Source organism: Pelodiscus sinensis, chromosome 4 (assembly GCF_049634645.1).
Source record: "Pelodiscus sinensis isolate JC-2024 chromosome 4, ASM4963464v1, whole genome shotgun sequence".
NCBI classification, from domain to species: domain Eukaryota; kingdom Metazoa; phylum Chordata; order Testudines; family Trionychidae; genus Pelodiscus; species Pelodiscus sinensis.
In genome coordinates, this window is record NC_134714.1 from 66,555,675 (window position 1) to 66,567,933 (window position 12,259).

General features: G+C 46.7%; 1 protein-coding gene across 3 annotated transcripts in view; it reads left to right on the forward strand.

The window, feature by feature from the left end:
* Window positions 1–744: 744 nt before the first annotated feature.
* Window positions 745–12,259, forward strand: part of SNAP23 (synaptosome associated protein 23) — a 49,251-nt gene continuing 37,736 nt past the window's right edge. The window contains exons 1-2 of one of the 3 annotated variants that reach the window (XM_014579666.3): window positions 771–906; window positions 3,590–3,698. The gene's annotated coding sequence lies outside the window, so the exon portion shown is untranslated. Of the gene's footprint in view, window positions 907–3,576; window positions 3,699–12,259 lie in introns of those variants that run through there. The other 2 variants (XM_006135398.4, XM_075927236.1) reach the window with 2 other exon arrangements.

Here is a 12,259-nt window from a genome sequence, read left to right on the forward strand (position 1 = left end):
TGGCTATCATGTCCCCCCCCCCTCAGTCTTCTCTTTTCTAAACTAAATAAACCCAGTTCTTTCAGCCTTCCTTCACAGGTCATGTTCTCTAGACCTTTAATCATTCTTGTTGCTCTTCTCTGGACCCCCTCCAATTTCTCCACATCTTTCTTGAAATGTGCCCAGAACTGGACACAATACTCCAACTGAGGCCTAACCAGCGCAAATTGAAAAACAAGACAAAATAATTATGGTTTTTACATGTAGGACTTGACATGTTAGACACCAATCAAGAGAAGTCCTTACAAACGAGTGAAAAATCACCCTACAGGCTTCCTGCCTGCCCAGGCTGGGGACTAGCACTGGGACTGAAGCTGAGACAAGAGGCACGACAAGGCTCATAAGACAAACAAAAATATTTCAGAAACCCAGCGTCAACATCCAAGAGCAGGAGACAAGCAGGATCCCGCATCGCTGGGGAAGAACAAAGGTCGCTGCTGCAGACCCGGCCCCGCTTGCTGAGAGCAGGAAAGAGACTGACAGTCAGCGCGCATGCTCGGAGCTAGCTCGGTGTTCCGGCTTAGGTCGACTGACCTCCGCTCTCCGCCATGTTGATTGTGCGAGTCCGCGCGGCTCGCTCTTTTCTCGCTCTGCTGGGTGGCGGTCGCGACAATGGGGCCAGCCGCCATGCTGAGTGTGGCCCACGAGGTGCCTTTCTCTCCACCATGTTGAATGTGGCTCTTCCTGGTTTGCCGGCAGGTGGGCGGTGCTGAGTTCCGGTTCCAGTTCCGGTGGGGCGGGCGGGGTCGGTGGCTCTGCCTGCCGGGCAGGTGTTGCTGGTGCGACGAGACTCAGTATGGAGCATTAAAGCGACGGCTCCGCTCGCGCTCCGGACTTGGCGGTGGCTGTGAGAGGCGCCAGCTGCAGGTGGGAAAAGGCGGAAACCTCCGGGTGTGGCGCCCGGTCGGAGCGGGGCGGCCTGTGTTGTCCTGCCCTAGGCGGGGTGGGGTGGCGCGGAGTCCTGGTGAGGTGCTCTGGGCTAGGCTGGAGAGCGCTCTTGCCCCCCCCCCCCCCCGGGCTGGCTCCCTCTGCGCGCGTCCGGCCCTAGTGCGGGATCCCGGCGGGAGCGGGGGTGACACCACTACTGGCCCCTGTGAGGTGCAGTGGGTGAGCAGCTGGCGCTGATGGGGACCAGGGGATGGGGCCGCCGGGGCCAACACTGCCCGTCTTACCTACTTGATAAACGCGGCATAGAGCACTGGTGCCCCAAACTTAGTAGTGCCCCATGCAGCCGCATAAAGATAGCCTTGTGTGATGATCTATGGGTTTTTTGGTCTCTAGTGTTTGGTAATATTCCAGTGTTTTTTGCAATGGAAAAAAAAGTTGCAAAAAAAGCAAGCACAATTCTGGGATGCATTAATGCAGGGGTTCCCAACTTTTCCGGTCCTTGTACCCCCCCTTGGCTTTTAGTAAACCTTCCCGTACCCCCTATTCAATATGAAAAGAAATAAATTCTAGACTCTAGAATCCACAACTTTTTTCACTAACACTGCTACTTTTGGAATATTTCAATTAGGATAATCTAGTTATTTACCAAATATTCCCCGCACACCCTTGACAAGCTTCTCGTATCGTATGCGTACCCCAGGTTGGGAGTCCCTGCATTGACGGGAGTGTTGTGAGCAGAACAGGAGAAGCCATTCTTCTGCTCTACTCTGCGCTGATTAGGCCTCAACTGGAGTATTGTGCCAGTTCTGGGCATCACATTTCAAGAAAGATGTGGAGAAATTGGAGAAGGTCCAGAGAAGAGCAACAAGAATCATAAAAGGTCTAGAGAATGTGAGCTATGAGGGAAGACTGAAAGAATTTGGCTTGTTTCTTTTAGAAAAGGGACGACTGAGAGGGAACATGATAGCAGTTTTCAAGCATCTACAAGGGTGTCACGAGGAGGAGGGAGACATTGTTCTCCTTGGTCTCTGAGGATAGGGCAAGAAGCAGTGGGCTTAAACTGCAGCAAGGGAGGTTTAGGTTGGACATTAGGAAAAAGTTCCTAACTGTCAGGGGTAGTTAAGCACTGGAATAAATTGCCCAGGGAGGTTGTGGAATCCCCGTCTCTGGATATATTTAAGAGTAGGTTAGATAAATGTCTATCAGGGATGGTCTAGACCAGTGGTCTCCAAACTTTTCACACCCAAGGTCACTTTTTAAATGACAGAACAAGCCAAGATCTACAGCCCTGCCCCTTCTTTGAAGCTCTGCCCTTTGTATTCTCCTTCTCTCCATCACTTGTTATCCCCAGCCCTTATACTGCTGCTTTTTTCCCCAATTCTTCTGTAGGAAGAGGTTTTTCCAACATTTGGCCTGTCTAGACTGGACCAAATGTCAAAAAAAACTTCTTTTGGAAGCCCCCTTATTCCTTGTGGAGAGAGGAATATAGAGGTGACCGAAAGATCATGTTTGCTCTTCCACTAAAAGAAGTGGAAGAACAAATGCGTCCCTGGATGCAGAAGAATTTTTCTGGGCTATCTCCAGAATCCTGAAAAACTCCTGCAGTCTAGCCATAATCTTGCTGGGTTGAGACAGGATATGTAGGCTCTGGGGTGGGGATGAGGGATTTGAGTGTGGGAAGGGGTGAGGTGTGCAAGCTTTGGGAGGAAATCTGGATGCAGGAGAAGGTGGATAAGGGAACACTGGCTCTGGGAGAGGGTGCCAGGCTGGGCAGTGTTGGGGTCAGATGTAGGGTTAGGGTACTAAGCAAGCCACAGATTTCTGAACCCTCACATCCAGGAATTTGGGTTTGGGTATGTGAGGAGCTCAGGGCAGGGGGTTCTGGTGTATGATAGGCTCAGGTCTGAGGGAAAGGAGAGTGTAGGAGTGTTATGATGCTGTGGCCAGATGGGGGCTTGGCTCCAATTTGGGGTTTGTTGGCCTTGCTTCATTTTTAAATAAACTACTGTGTCAAACAAAGTTTTTTGCATTGTCTTTATTTCTGAGAAGGGCAGGGAACCTGTCTTGAGTCCGGGGTCACTGACCCAAGAAAAGTCAGTTGGGGCCACACAAGTGAGATGCAAAAAAAACCCTCCTCCACCCCATCCCCCTCAAGCTTCACTAATGTGGCCCCAACTGTGTTGGTGGGAACAGGGGATATAGTATTGGGGAAGGGTGCTAGTGGGTGCTTTGGCAGGGGACAGGGTGCCAGTGGGGACAGAGTTCTGTGGCTCGGGATGGGAATGAGGACAGAGTTCGGGGAGTGGGGACAGAGTTCTGTAGCTGTGGACAGGGGAGTGGGGACGGGGCGGGGGGGGGGCAGTGGAGGCAGAGAGTCCCCTGCATCTGCCTCCTCCCAGGATTCTTCTCGCCACTCTCCTCCCCCCCCCCCCCCCCAAAAGCCAGTGCGTGCCTCCTCCTGGTCCAACTCTTCCCCCCCCCCCACACACACAGGGAAGCCTCGTGTGCCAGCTCTGGGGCTGACACCCCTTCCCCCCCCCCACACACACACCCCGGAGCAGGGAAGCCTCACGCACACCTGCCCCAGGGTTGACTCACCCCTCCTGTGCAGTGCAGAGAAGTCGCTGTGTTCCTCCTCTGGAGCCAATGCTCCCTCCCGCAGAACGCCTGGCAGAGCAGCTAGCGCACTTCCGTAATCGCCATTAGTGGTGCTAAGCAGCGGGATTCTGTCCATCCCCGGGAAGCCGACACTACCTCCATTTTCACTTAAGGTAGGTAGTGGGGCTTCTCGGGGGTGGGGAGGAAATGGCAGGGGCGGAGGGGAGCTGGGCAGGATGCCTCACGATTGACTGGTCGAGGCCTTGCGAGCGACCAGTCGATCGCAATCAACCTGTTGATGACCACGGGTCTAGACAATATTTGGTCCTGCCATGAGGGCAGGGGACTGGACTCGATGACCTCTTGAGGTCCCTTCCAGTCCTAGTATTCTATGGTTCTATGTGGGAGTATCTTGGATTTTATATAGAGGCATTATATTTTCTGCCTTATCTATTCTTTTCCTAAAGTTCCTAACCATTGTCAGTTCACACTGAAGAATATCAGCATTCTTTTCAGGATGCATTTAGAAGAGCAACTTGTTTCTTTTTCCTTATAGAGCCCTTTGTTTCTGCAGAAAGAGTTTGGGATGGTTACTAGAGTAGGTGATGACAGAAGGAAAGGTTCTGAGGAACTTGGAACCCTCTTGCTGTTTGTTGCTTTTGCAGCACCAGCAAACAGTGCTTGTATTTATCAAAGCTTGCTCTAGCTGTAGAGCATGTGATAAATGGCATGTATCTTGTTCCGTGTTAGGTTTTAAATAACTAATTTGATATTCTTTCTTGCAGGTCCAAATAAGTGAGATCCTTTTACTCTCTTTCAGTAGAGTAATGCTATGCTGTCAGGTAGTTTGAAAGAAATAAAAATTCTGGTTTTCATTGGCTTAGAACTTAAAATTGATGGGTCCTGCCTCCCCATCAGAAAACTGATAAGGCAGCAACCTCTGTAAGCTATATAGATATTTAACAGCTTTTTCCCTAGTTCTTATCCAAATGTCTTGAGGTGCTTTATGAACTTTTTTTATTTGTATCCTTTGGTATATATGGTTGTGACTATTTTCTTCCACTATTTGATCTGAGGAAGTGGGTCTGGCCCACGAAAGCTCATCTAATAAACCATCTTGTTAATCTTTAAAGTGCTACATAGTCCTGTATTTTATGAACTTTTAGGTATCTGAGGTTGGTAGCATTTTTTGAGAAGAACATAAGATACTGCAGAATCACTTCACCAGTCTGTCCCATCATTTGGGATGGAACACAATTATGGTTTAATAGCACACTGCAACGGTGCAGTCAAATGAATAATCTATCAAGTAGAATTTGAAAAGAACTTAGGAAAGTGCTATGTAATTATAGTGGGCTCAGAAAACCTAATACCCCAGTGTTTAATACTCCTTTTGTCATGAAAAATGACATTGGGTGCTTAATGACAAAGTGAGATTGATCCTTGGTGTTGTGAGTAATGGGCAAAACTATGCCTTCAGCAATATGATGCCCACTAGTAATCCATATTGTGATATTAGTTCAGTATTCATCTAGGAAAAAATGTTTTACATCCATTCTGCTCCTCACAACACTTCAGGAGTTGGAGAAGCTGCTTAGGAAGGCTCTGCAGGGGACACAGGTCCAGAGGCACAGTGATTGTGACAGTTTCCCCCTCCCCTCCACGCTTTTTGAAATGGTCTTGGATACAAATATGCTAAACTTGAAGATGCTTTGGACAGGATACCTCATGTAACCGATCAATTCTAATGTCTCAATCTGCTGGATCTGTATGTCTTGTATATAAAGTTAGATATGGATTAGAGAATGGTTTATGATTTTAAACGTGCAAATGAAAGGATGCTTTCAATGCTGGGACACCTCAGTGTCTGGGTAATAGCTGGTAAACAGCCTCCTTTGTCCTTTAAGTCTAAGCAGAGGTCGGTCTTAAGAAGATCTCTGACCATCTAGTAAGGTCTGACCAGGTGATTTTTCATGGAAGGGGAGACTGTACAAACAAAGAATTCCCGACCAAAAAGAAAGCTATTTAAGATGCAAAGTTTTCAGGCTCTTTGTCTTTTGCTGGCTGTACGCATCCAAAGAAACAGCCAGAGACCCCAGGGGGAAAAAAATCTTCACTGGCTTGGATGGTTAGCTGAAATAAGAACAGTTTTAGGATGACTTTGCAATAAGCTTTCATGTGTTAGAACTAGCTATGCATTTTCTGGTTTTTAGATTTGTAATTTACTTTGCTCTATTTTCACTTACAACCATTTAAATCCTATTATTTTTACTTAGAAAAATCACTTTTATTTACTATCAAACACAGTGTAAATAATTGTTACCTGAATGGGGGAAGCAATCAATGTGTACATCCTCCTTCCATTGTTGGAGGTTTGCCTGAATGATTTTTGGGGTTCTAATCCCATGTGGGAATTGCATTCCTAGAAGCTGTGCACAAAACTGCATTCTCAGACTTGAGGTATCTCAATTTCTGCATTGTTCTTCAGGGGGGTGGTGATTTCAGCTCTGTGCCTTGGCTAGGGGGGCTCAGGAGTACGTCTAGACTACGTTCCTCTTTAAAAAGAGGAATGCAAATGAGGGAAATTAAAAATGCAGATGAAGCACTGATGCACAAATCTTGTACTTCATTTGCATAATCTCTTCTGATCGCCTTTTTCGGAGGAGATTTTTTTTTTAAAAGCAGTCTAGACGGGGTTCTTTCGGGGGGGGACCTGTTTTGAAAGAACACTTATTCCTGGAAAAAAATGAGGCTTACAGGGTTCTTTCGAAAAAAGGTTTTTTTCCCAAAAGAACCCCATCTAGACTGCTTTTTAAAAAAAATCTTCTGAAAAAGCGATCAGAAGAGATTATGCAAATGAAGCACAAGATTTGTGCATCAGTGCTTCATTTGCATTTTCGATTTCCCTCATTTGCATTCCTCTTTCGAAAGAGGAATGTAATCTAGATGCACCTCAGGAGAGCTGGCCCAGCAGGACTGGGTGTTGAGATGCCCTAGGGAGCAATGAGGAGAATGTCAGTGGCTCTGTCAGCTCATTGGGAAGCAGCCCAAGTGGCCTTCTGTGACCACACACCATTAATGGTGATCTAGAAATTCATTCCTATGAGTACCTCACTCTTTTGTAAGTCTAGGTACAGTTATCAGAAGTGCTTATGAATGCTTTTGGGACAGCAGCAGACTATACAGTAATCTCTTAGGTTTGTGTAATAGGCACAGTCATGAGAGGGCTGTGAATACCCTGGTCATGGGGTATTCCAGAGGCAAAAAGTTGTCTCTTTGGATAAGAGAAAAGCTGAACATACTACACAAAGACAACTGAAAGAGCAGACACTGGTAATGCCATTTCCTTTGTGCAATATGCCCAGGAAGATAAGCAAAGTCAGGAAGGGTGCAGAATGGTATCTCCCTCCTCCTCCTCCCCTCCTCCCCCAAGCCTTCTCACATTTGTTTTGTTCATTTTTGTTTTGTTCATTTTGATGTAAGATATGATTTGAGAGAGAATGGTGGGGAAGGTACTGGTGCTGACACTTCATGGTATTCTGGAGCAGGAATCTGCTGTGCCTATACCACAAATAGACTTATTCTCCTTTCAGCTAATGAAGGTGTTTAAGTAAACACATCGGTTTCTTCTGTGTGCTCTTTCGTATAAAAGACTTGCTAGGCCTAAGTCCCGTCCCCCCCTCCCCCCCCCGCCATGGGGCTGGAGCTTAAGAGGAGCATCTCTTCTCCCCCCCCCCCCTTCCTTTGTTTCTCAGCTGGGGGGCATATATGTGAGGAATTTTTCTTCTCACTTGGAGGCAGGTCAGTGAGTTGTGGACTTTTTAACCCCCCCCCCCCCGCCCCCCGGGATCAGTGGCCACCAAGCCCAAAAAGTTCTCTGCCACAGTTTAGGGCAAAAGAGACTGTTGCTTGAATACTATGTCCCTGCTTTTACTTATGAGTCCCCTACTTCATGTAACAATATTTTTTGTGCACAGGAGATTTTTCATTTAGTCATTGTACTCTGGTAATTTTTCTTAAATAATTGGGTATTGGTTGTAGATAAAAGTGGGTATTTGTCACAGCTATGATTTGGCATCCCGTTGCACAGTGAAATTTTAAGACTACAGTCTGACTTAATTTCACTACAGATATCCGTTATAAAGGATGTCTTGTTCTCAAGTCATGAAAACTGTAATACAAATTTCAGTGCCTCTCAGCCCTCTGATTATTGTTGTGATCTTTCCCCTCCTGCTTTCTGAGGAAGGAGTAGCGGGTCATGACACACCATCTGAGAAACACAAGTATTGTCTAAATACTTCCCCTATTATATGGAATGCACCTTCCTCCCCCAAGTCCCCTTTCTGGGCATGAGGGTACAACTTACAAAAGAGGGGAAATCCTAGTAATATAACGAATGAGAAGCTTTAACAAAGGTAGTATGGAGGAGGGAAAAGGAAGTGCTATCCAGTAAACAATTACTGGAAAAAGGAACTGCCCATAGACTTAAAATAGTGTTCTTTTTTAATTTAGATAATGAGTCAATTGATGAGGTAACTTAGGGATGAGACATTGAAGGTCTGAAAGCTTGCACTGTGACTTGTTAATAGTGGTGAGCTATATGCTCAGTATTAGGCATATAAGTGACTAGTCCAGTAGTCGACTTAGGTAGCCAAGTCACTACTCAACTACTCGCTTCCCCCTTCCCGCCTCTGTATTAGAGACAACACGGGGGGGAGCTCGAGCCTGTGCTGAGGGGAGCTGGCTTAAAAGCTGGTTTGTTCCTCCAGCACCATCTCTGGGGGAGGGGGGGAGCGGGGGTGTCAGGAGGCAGAGGTGCAGTAGGGAACCCAGTGTGAGCTGGGACTGATCAGTCCCAGCTCGTGCTGGGTCCCAGACTGCTGTGGCTCTGCTTTTTAAATGTGGCAAGAGCTGCCAGGTTCTCTATATATTTAAAAAGCAGAGCTGCATTGGTTGCGGAGCCGCCACAAGCTGGGATGGTTCAATCCCGGCTCGTGCTGACACCAGGAGCTAACCCCCTTATCAACTAACCTAGTTGTTGATGGAAAATCATGATTAGCTTATTAATTGCTACTTAACATCCCTACTATTATTCAGAAATATTTGTCCTGATTTCATAACAAAGCTTTAAATTGAACAGATTTGGCTACACAAAGGCAAATTAAATTGATCCCTCTTCCTGTCAAGCTAACTGAACTTGATGTTTATTAAATGCACATCACTTTTAAACTGTAAATTTGTGCAAATGAATGACTTACTAAACTTTGTTATATTGTGTGGCTGAAGCATTGACAGCTAGTTGACAGTTAGGTTAACATGAGAGAAAATATTATGACGAATGTCCTTGTGGCTCTTGGGACTCTGCTTGCAGTTAAAAAGTAGCAAATATCTCCATCAATCCAGATGACTAAAAATAGGATTAGAACTAGTACAGACAGAATTTCTCTAGTCCTGCAACATCTGTGGTCTGGCATGATTTCAGTTAGTCGGATGTCGTCTTAAATGGGTGTGGCCAAGTTTCACAGGGTCCCATAATGTTTTACAGTCTCCAGTCCTGGTTCTCAGCGTTAAGTACACAAAACACTAAGTTACCTGTAAATGTCTTCCAAGAGACCAACAAGCAGTGGAAGTGCTGGGAATGCTGCTAACTGTAAGCATGGTTGTTTTTTTAACGCTTTAACTACTTATTTCCTTGTGCCAATACAATAAAATTGTGTAACCACTAACACTTTGTTATGAAGAGTGCTGGTAGCCCTTGGCTAAGCATAGATTTATGTAATATATCAGTACAGTCATGGATTATTAAACAGAGTTGCAAGCCTGGCTCCGTTTGTTTGTGGTGTTGAAGTAAACAGACATATTCACTACAATATTGACCTCCTGTGCGTCAGCAAATTCTCTGGTTTGGCACTGGTCAGCTCCCGAGAGTGCTGGACTAGAGAGGTTCAACCTGTACATCATTTGGTGTCTATCACAGTCAAAATGATTGGTGACAGAAGGGAGTGGAAAGAAGTTTGTGTTGGTGGCAGAATTTTCTGATCATTGGGGTTCTTGGCATCTAAGAATGCTTCCCAGAGCTGAAGATGGTTCCTGCTTATAACTCTAGTTAATCTCCTTGTTTGTGTAGTTCTGCACCTCTGGTGTGGTTTTAGAATATACAGGATATGTCTATACTACAATGAACTATCCATGACCTGCCCGTGTTAGTTGACTTGGCCTTGGGCTGCAATGTAAATGTCTGGGCTTGGGCTGGTGCCCAGCTTTAGAACTCCCACAGGTTGTTTGTTTTGAGTCCCGTGGATCTCTCTTCCACAGGACTCAAAATCCGCCACCAAGCATGGAGTGGAGGAAGAACAACTTTTTGACCAAGAGAACTGTAAATTCTCTAACAGTAGCGGAATTAAAACTATATTTAAAAAATATATTGCATCTCCATGGCACTGGATGTGGCCATAGCTGCCTGAGGAGGCAAGGAGAGATGCAGAGGAAAAGAAGCTGCAAGAGCCGAGTGGAGAGAGCTCGTGCAGAGAGCTATTGGGGAAAGCAAAAAAATGCTATCAGGGACTGGCAGAGCTGAGTGAGGAGATGGTGTTGTGTAGAGGATCCAGGAAGGGGGGGAAGAACCAGTCTGGTTAGAAGTTGATTCTAAAACAAGAGTGGATGTGGAATAAGAGTGCTAAGAAGGGTGTAATTTGTTAATTTGTGTAGCTGACAATTTATCTACTCCTGCCAGGTTTGGCAACTACCCTCACTGTGGCTCTGCACTACAGCACTTGTACTGCTGAGACACAGCGGGAGTTGATGCTAGGTCCCTGCATTAAGAGCAGACATAAAGGCAGGCTGGCTCAGTCCCGTCTTGTGTCGGGACCCAGCATCAACCCCCACTTCAGCTCTGTACTATAAGCACTAAGTGCTGGTGAGGGAGTTGAATCTGGGTCCCAGCATTAGCTGGGACTGAGCCAGCCTGTCAATCAACTTGCTAAAAAATTTACTTGCAGGGAGAAGGGAGTGTTGCATGTAATTGATAATGTTAATCAATAAGCACCCACTTATCCGTTAATTTGGTCAGCTACACTATTACATCCCTAATGTGGAAGCATAGATCACAGAAGCAAGGGTAGGACTTGCAGGCAAGGATGTCTGAATGAATGGAAGACTGGGAAATAGGGATGTAAAATCTCATTTAATTAGTTAACTGGTTAAAGATTAAGTTTAATCACTTAAAAGGGAGGTAGGCACAGTGCTGCTCCAGTTCAGCAGGGCCAGAGCATCCCCCTGTCTGCCACAAACGGGCTGCTCCAGCTGGGCTGGAACATCCCGCTGCCGCCACCACCACCCCCCATGGCAGCCCCCACCAGTTAATCATAATCAGTAAGCATCAATCGTTAAGGGTGATGCTTATTGGTTAACGATTCACTTCCCTGGTGGGAAGTTACTTTGCTGCAGGAAATGGAGCCCGGAACAAGGGGTGAATCTGGAGGTATTTGTTCCTTGAGCAGGGGAAGGACTTGTGTTGGGAGGCCTGGCTTGAGTACAGTAATGTAGGGCAGTGGTCACTAACCAGTAGAACAGGATCTACTGGTAGATCTTGGAGCCTTTGACAGGTGATCCTACGAGATTTGCCTGGGAGACTATCAAGTGCCGTTACTTGTGCTGCCCCTCTCAGCACTACTATGCTGCTCTTGCCCTCTGCCTTCGAACTGCTCCCTCACCCCAAACTGTAGGAGACACCTGCTTACTCTGCAGGGCACAAGAAGAAGAGGAAGGGGAGGGAGTAGTGATCTCAAGGTGCCCTTCCCTCTACCCTGTATCTCACCTCTACAGATCAGGGAGGAGCAAGGATGGGGAGAGTTTGCTGACTGCTTTTGGTCGTGATGCAGGGCTAGGACAGAGGTGAACCTGCCTTAGCCCCCTGTACCACCGCTCAGAAGCCACCTGTGGTAAGTGGTGCCCCGCTGGAGCCTGCATTCTGAACCCGGCCCCAGTCCTGAACCCCTCATCCACCCCTAATTCCTGCCTCCAGCCTGATAAAAGTGAGTGAGGATGGGGGAAGGAGGATGGAGTAAGCAGGGACGAGACCTCGGAGGAGGAGTGGGAAGGAGGCGGGGCCAGGGGTATTTGGGTTTGAGGTAGATCCTGGATTGCAATTACATATAAAAAGTGATCTCATGCTTAAAGGTTGGAGACCACTGATATAGGGAGTTTGATGGCAGAAAATCTAACTTGGGGCCTGGAGAGAACTTGCAGGAAAGGAGCAAGTTTTGGAGCTCTCGGGCAGCCTGGAGAGTAAGCTTCAGGAACAAGAGCTAAAGGAAAGATAGCTCATGTAAACTACGGGGAATGGTCAAAAGAAGATATGCAAATTCCATGAGAATTTGCATATCTTCAGATTGCACTTTTGAAAGCAGAGCTTTCGTAAGTGAAAGTAGTAAGATGTGACTTTTTTGGGGAACCCTCCTCTTCCCTGCCCCCCCCCCCCCGGTCGAAAAGCTGCTCTTCCTCAAAAAAGGAGGTTTACGCGGCTTTTCAACAAAGCGGGGGGGCGGGTTGCTGAAAAAGCCATGTCTTAACTACTTTCACTTTCGAAAGCTCTGCTTTCGAAAGTGCGATTGGAAGAAGATATGCAAATTCTGTGGGAATTTGCATATCCTGTTTCGATCGTTCCGCATAGTCTAGATACATTGTGGATGGGTTATCTGGGAACAGTGACCTTGGAAAAGAGTTGAAGAGCTAT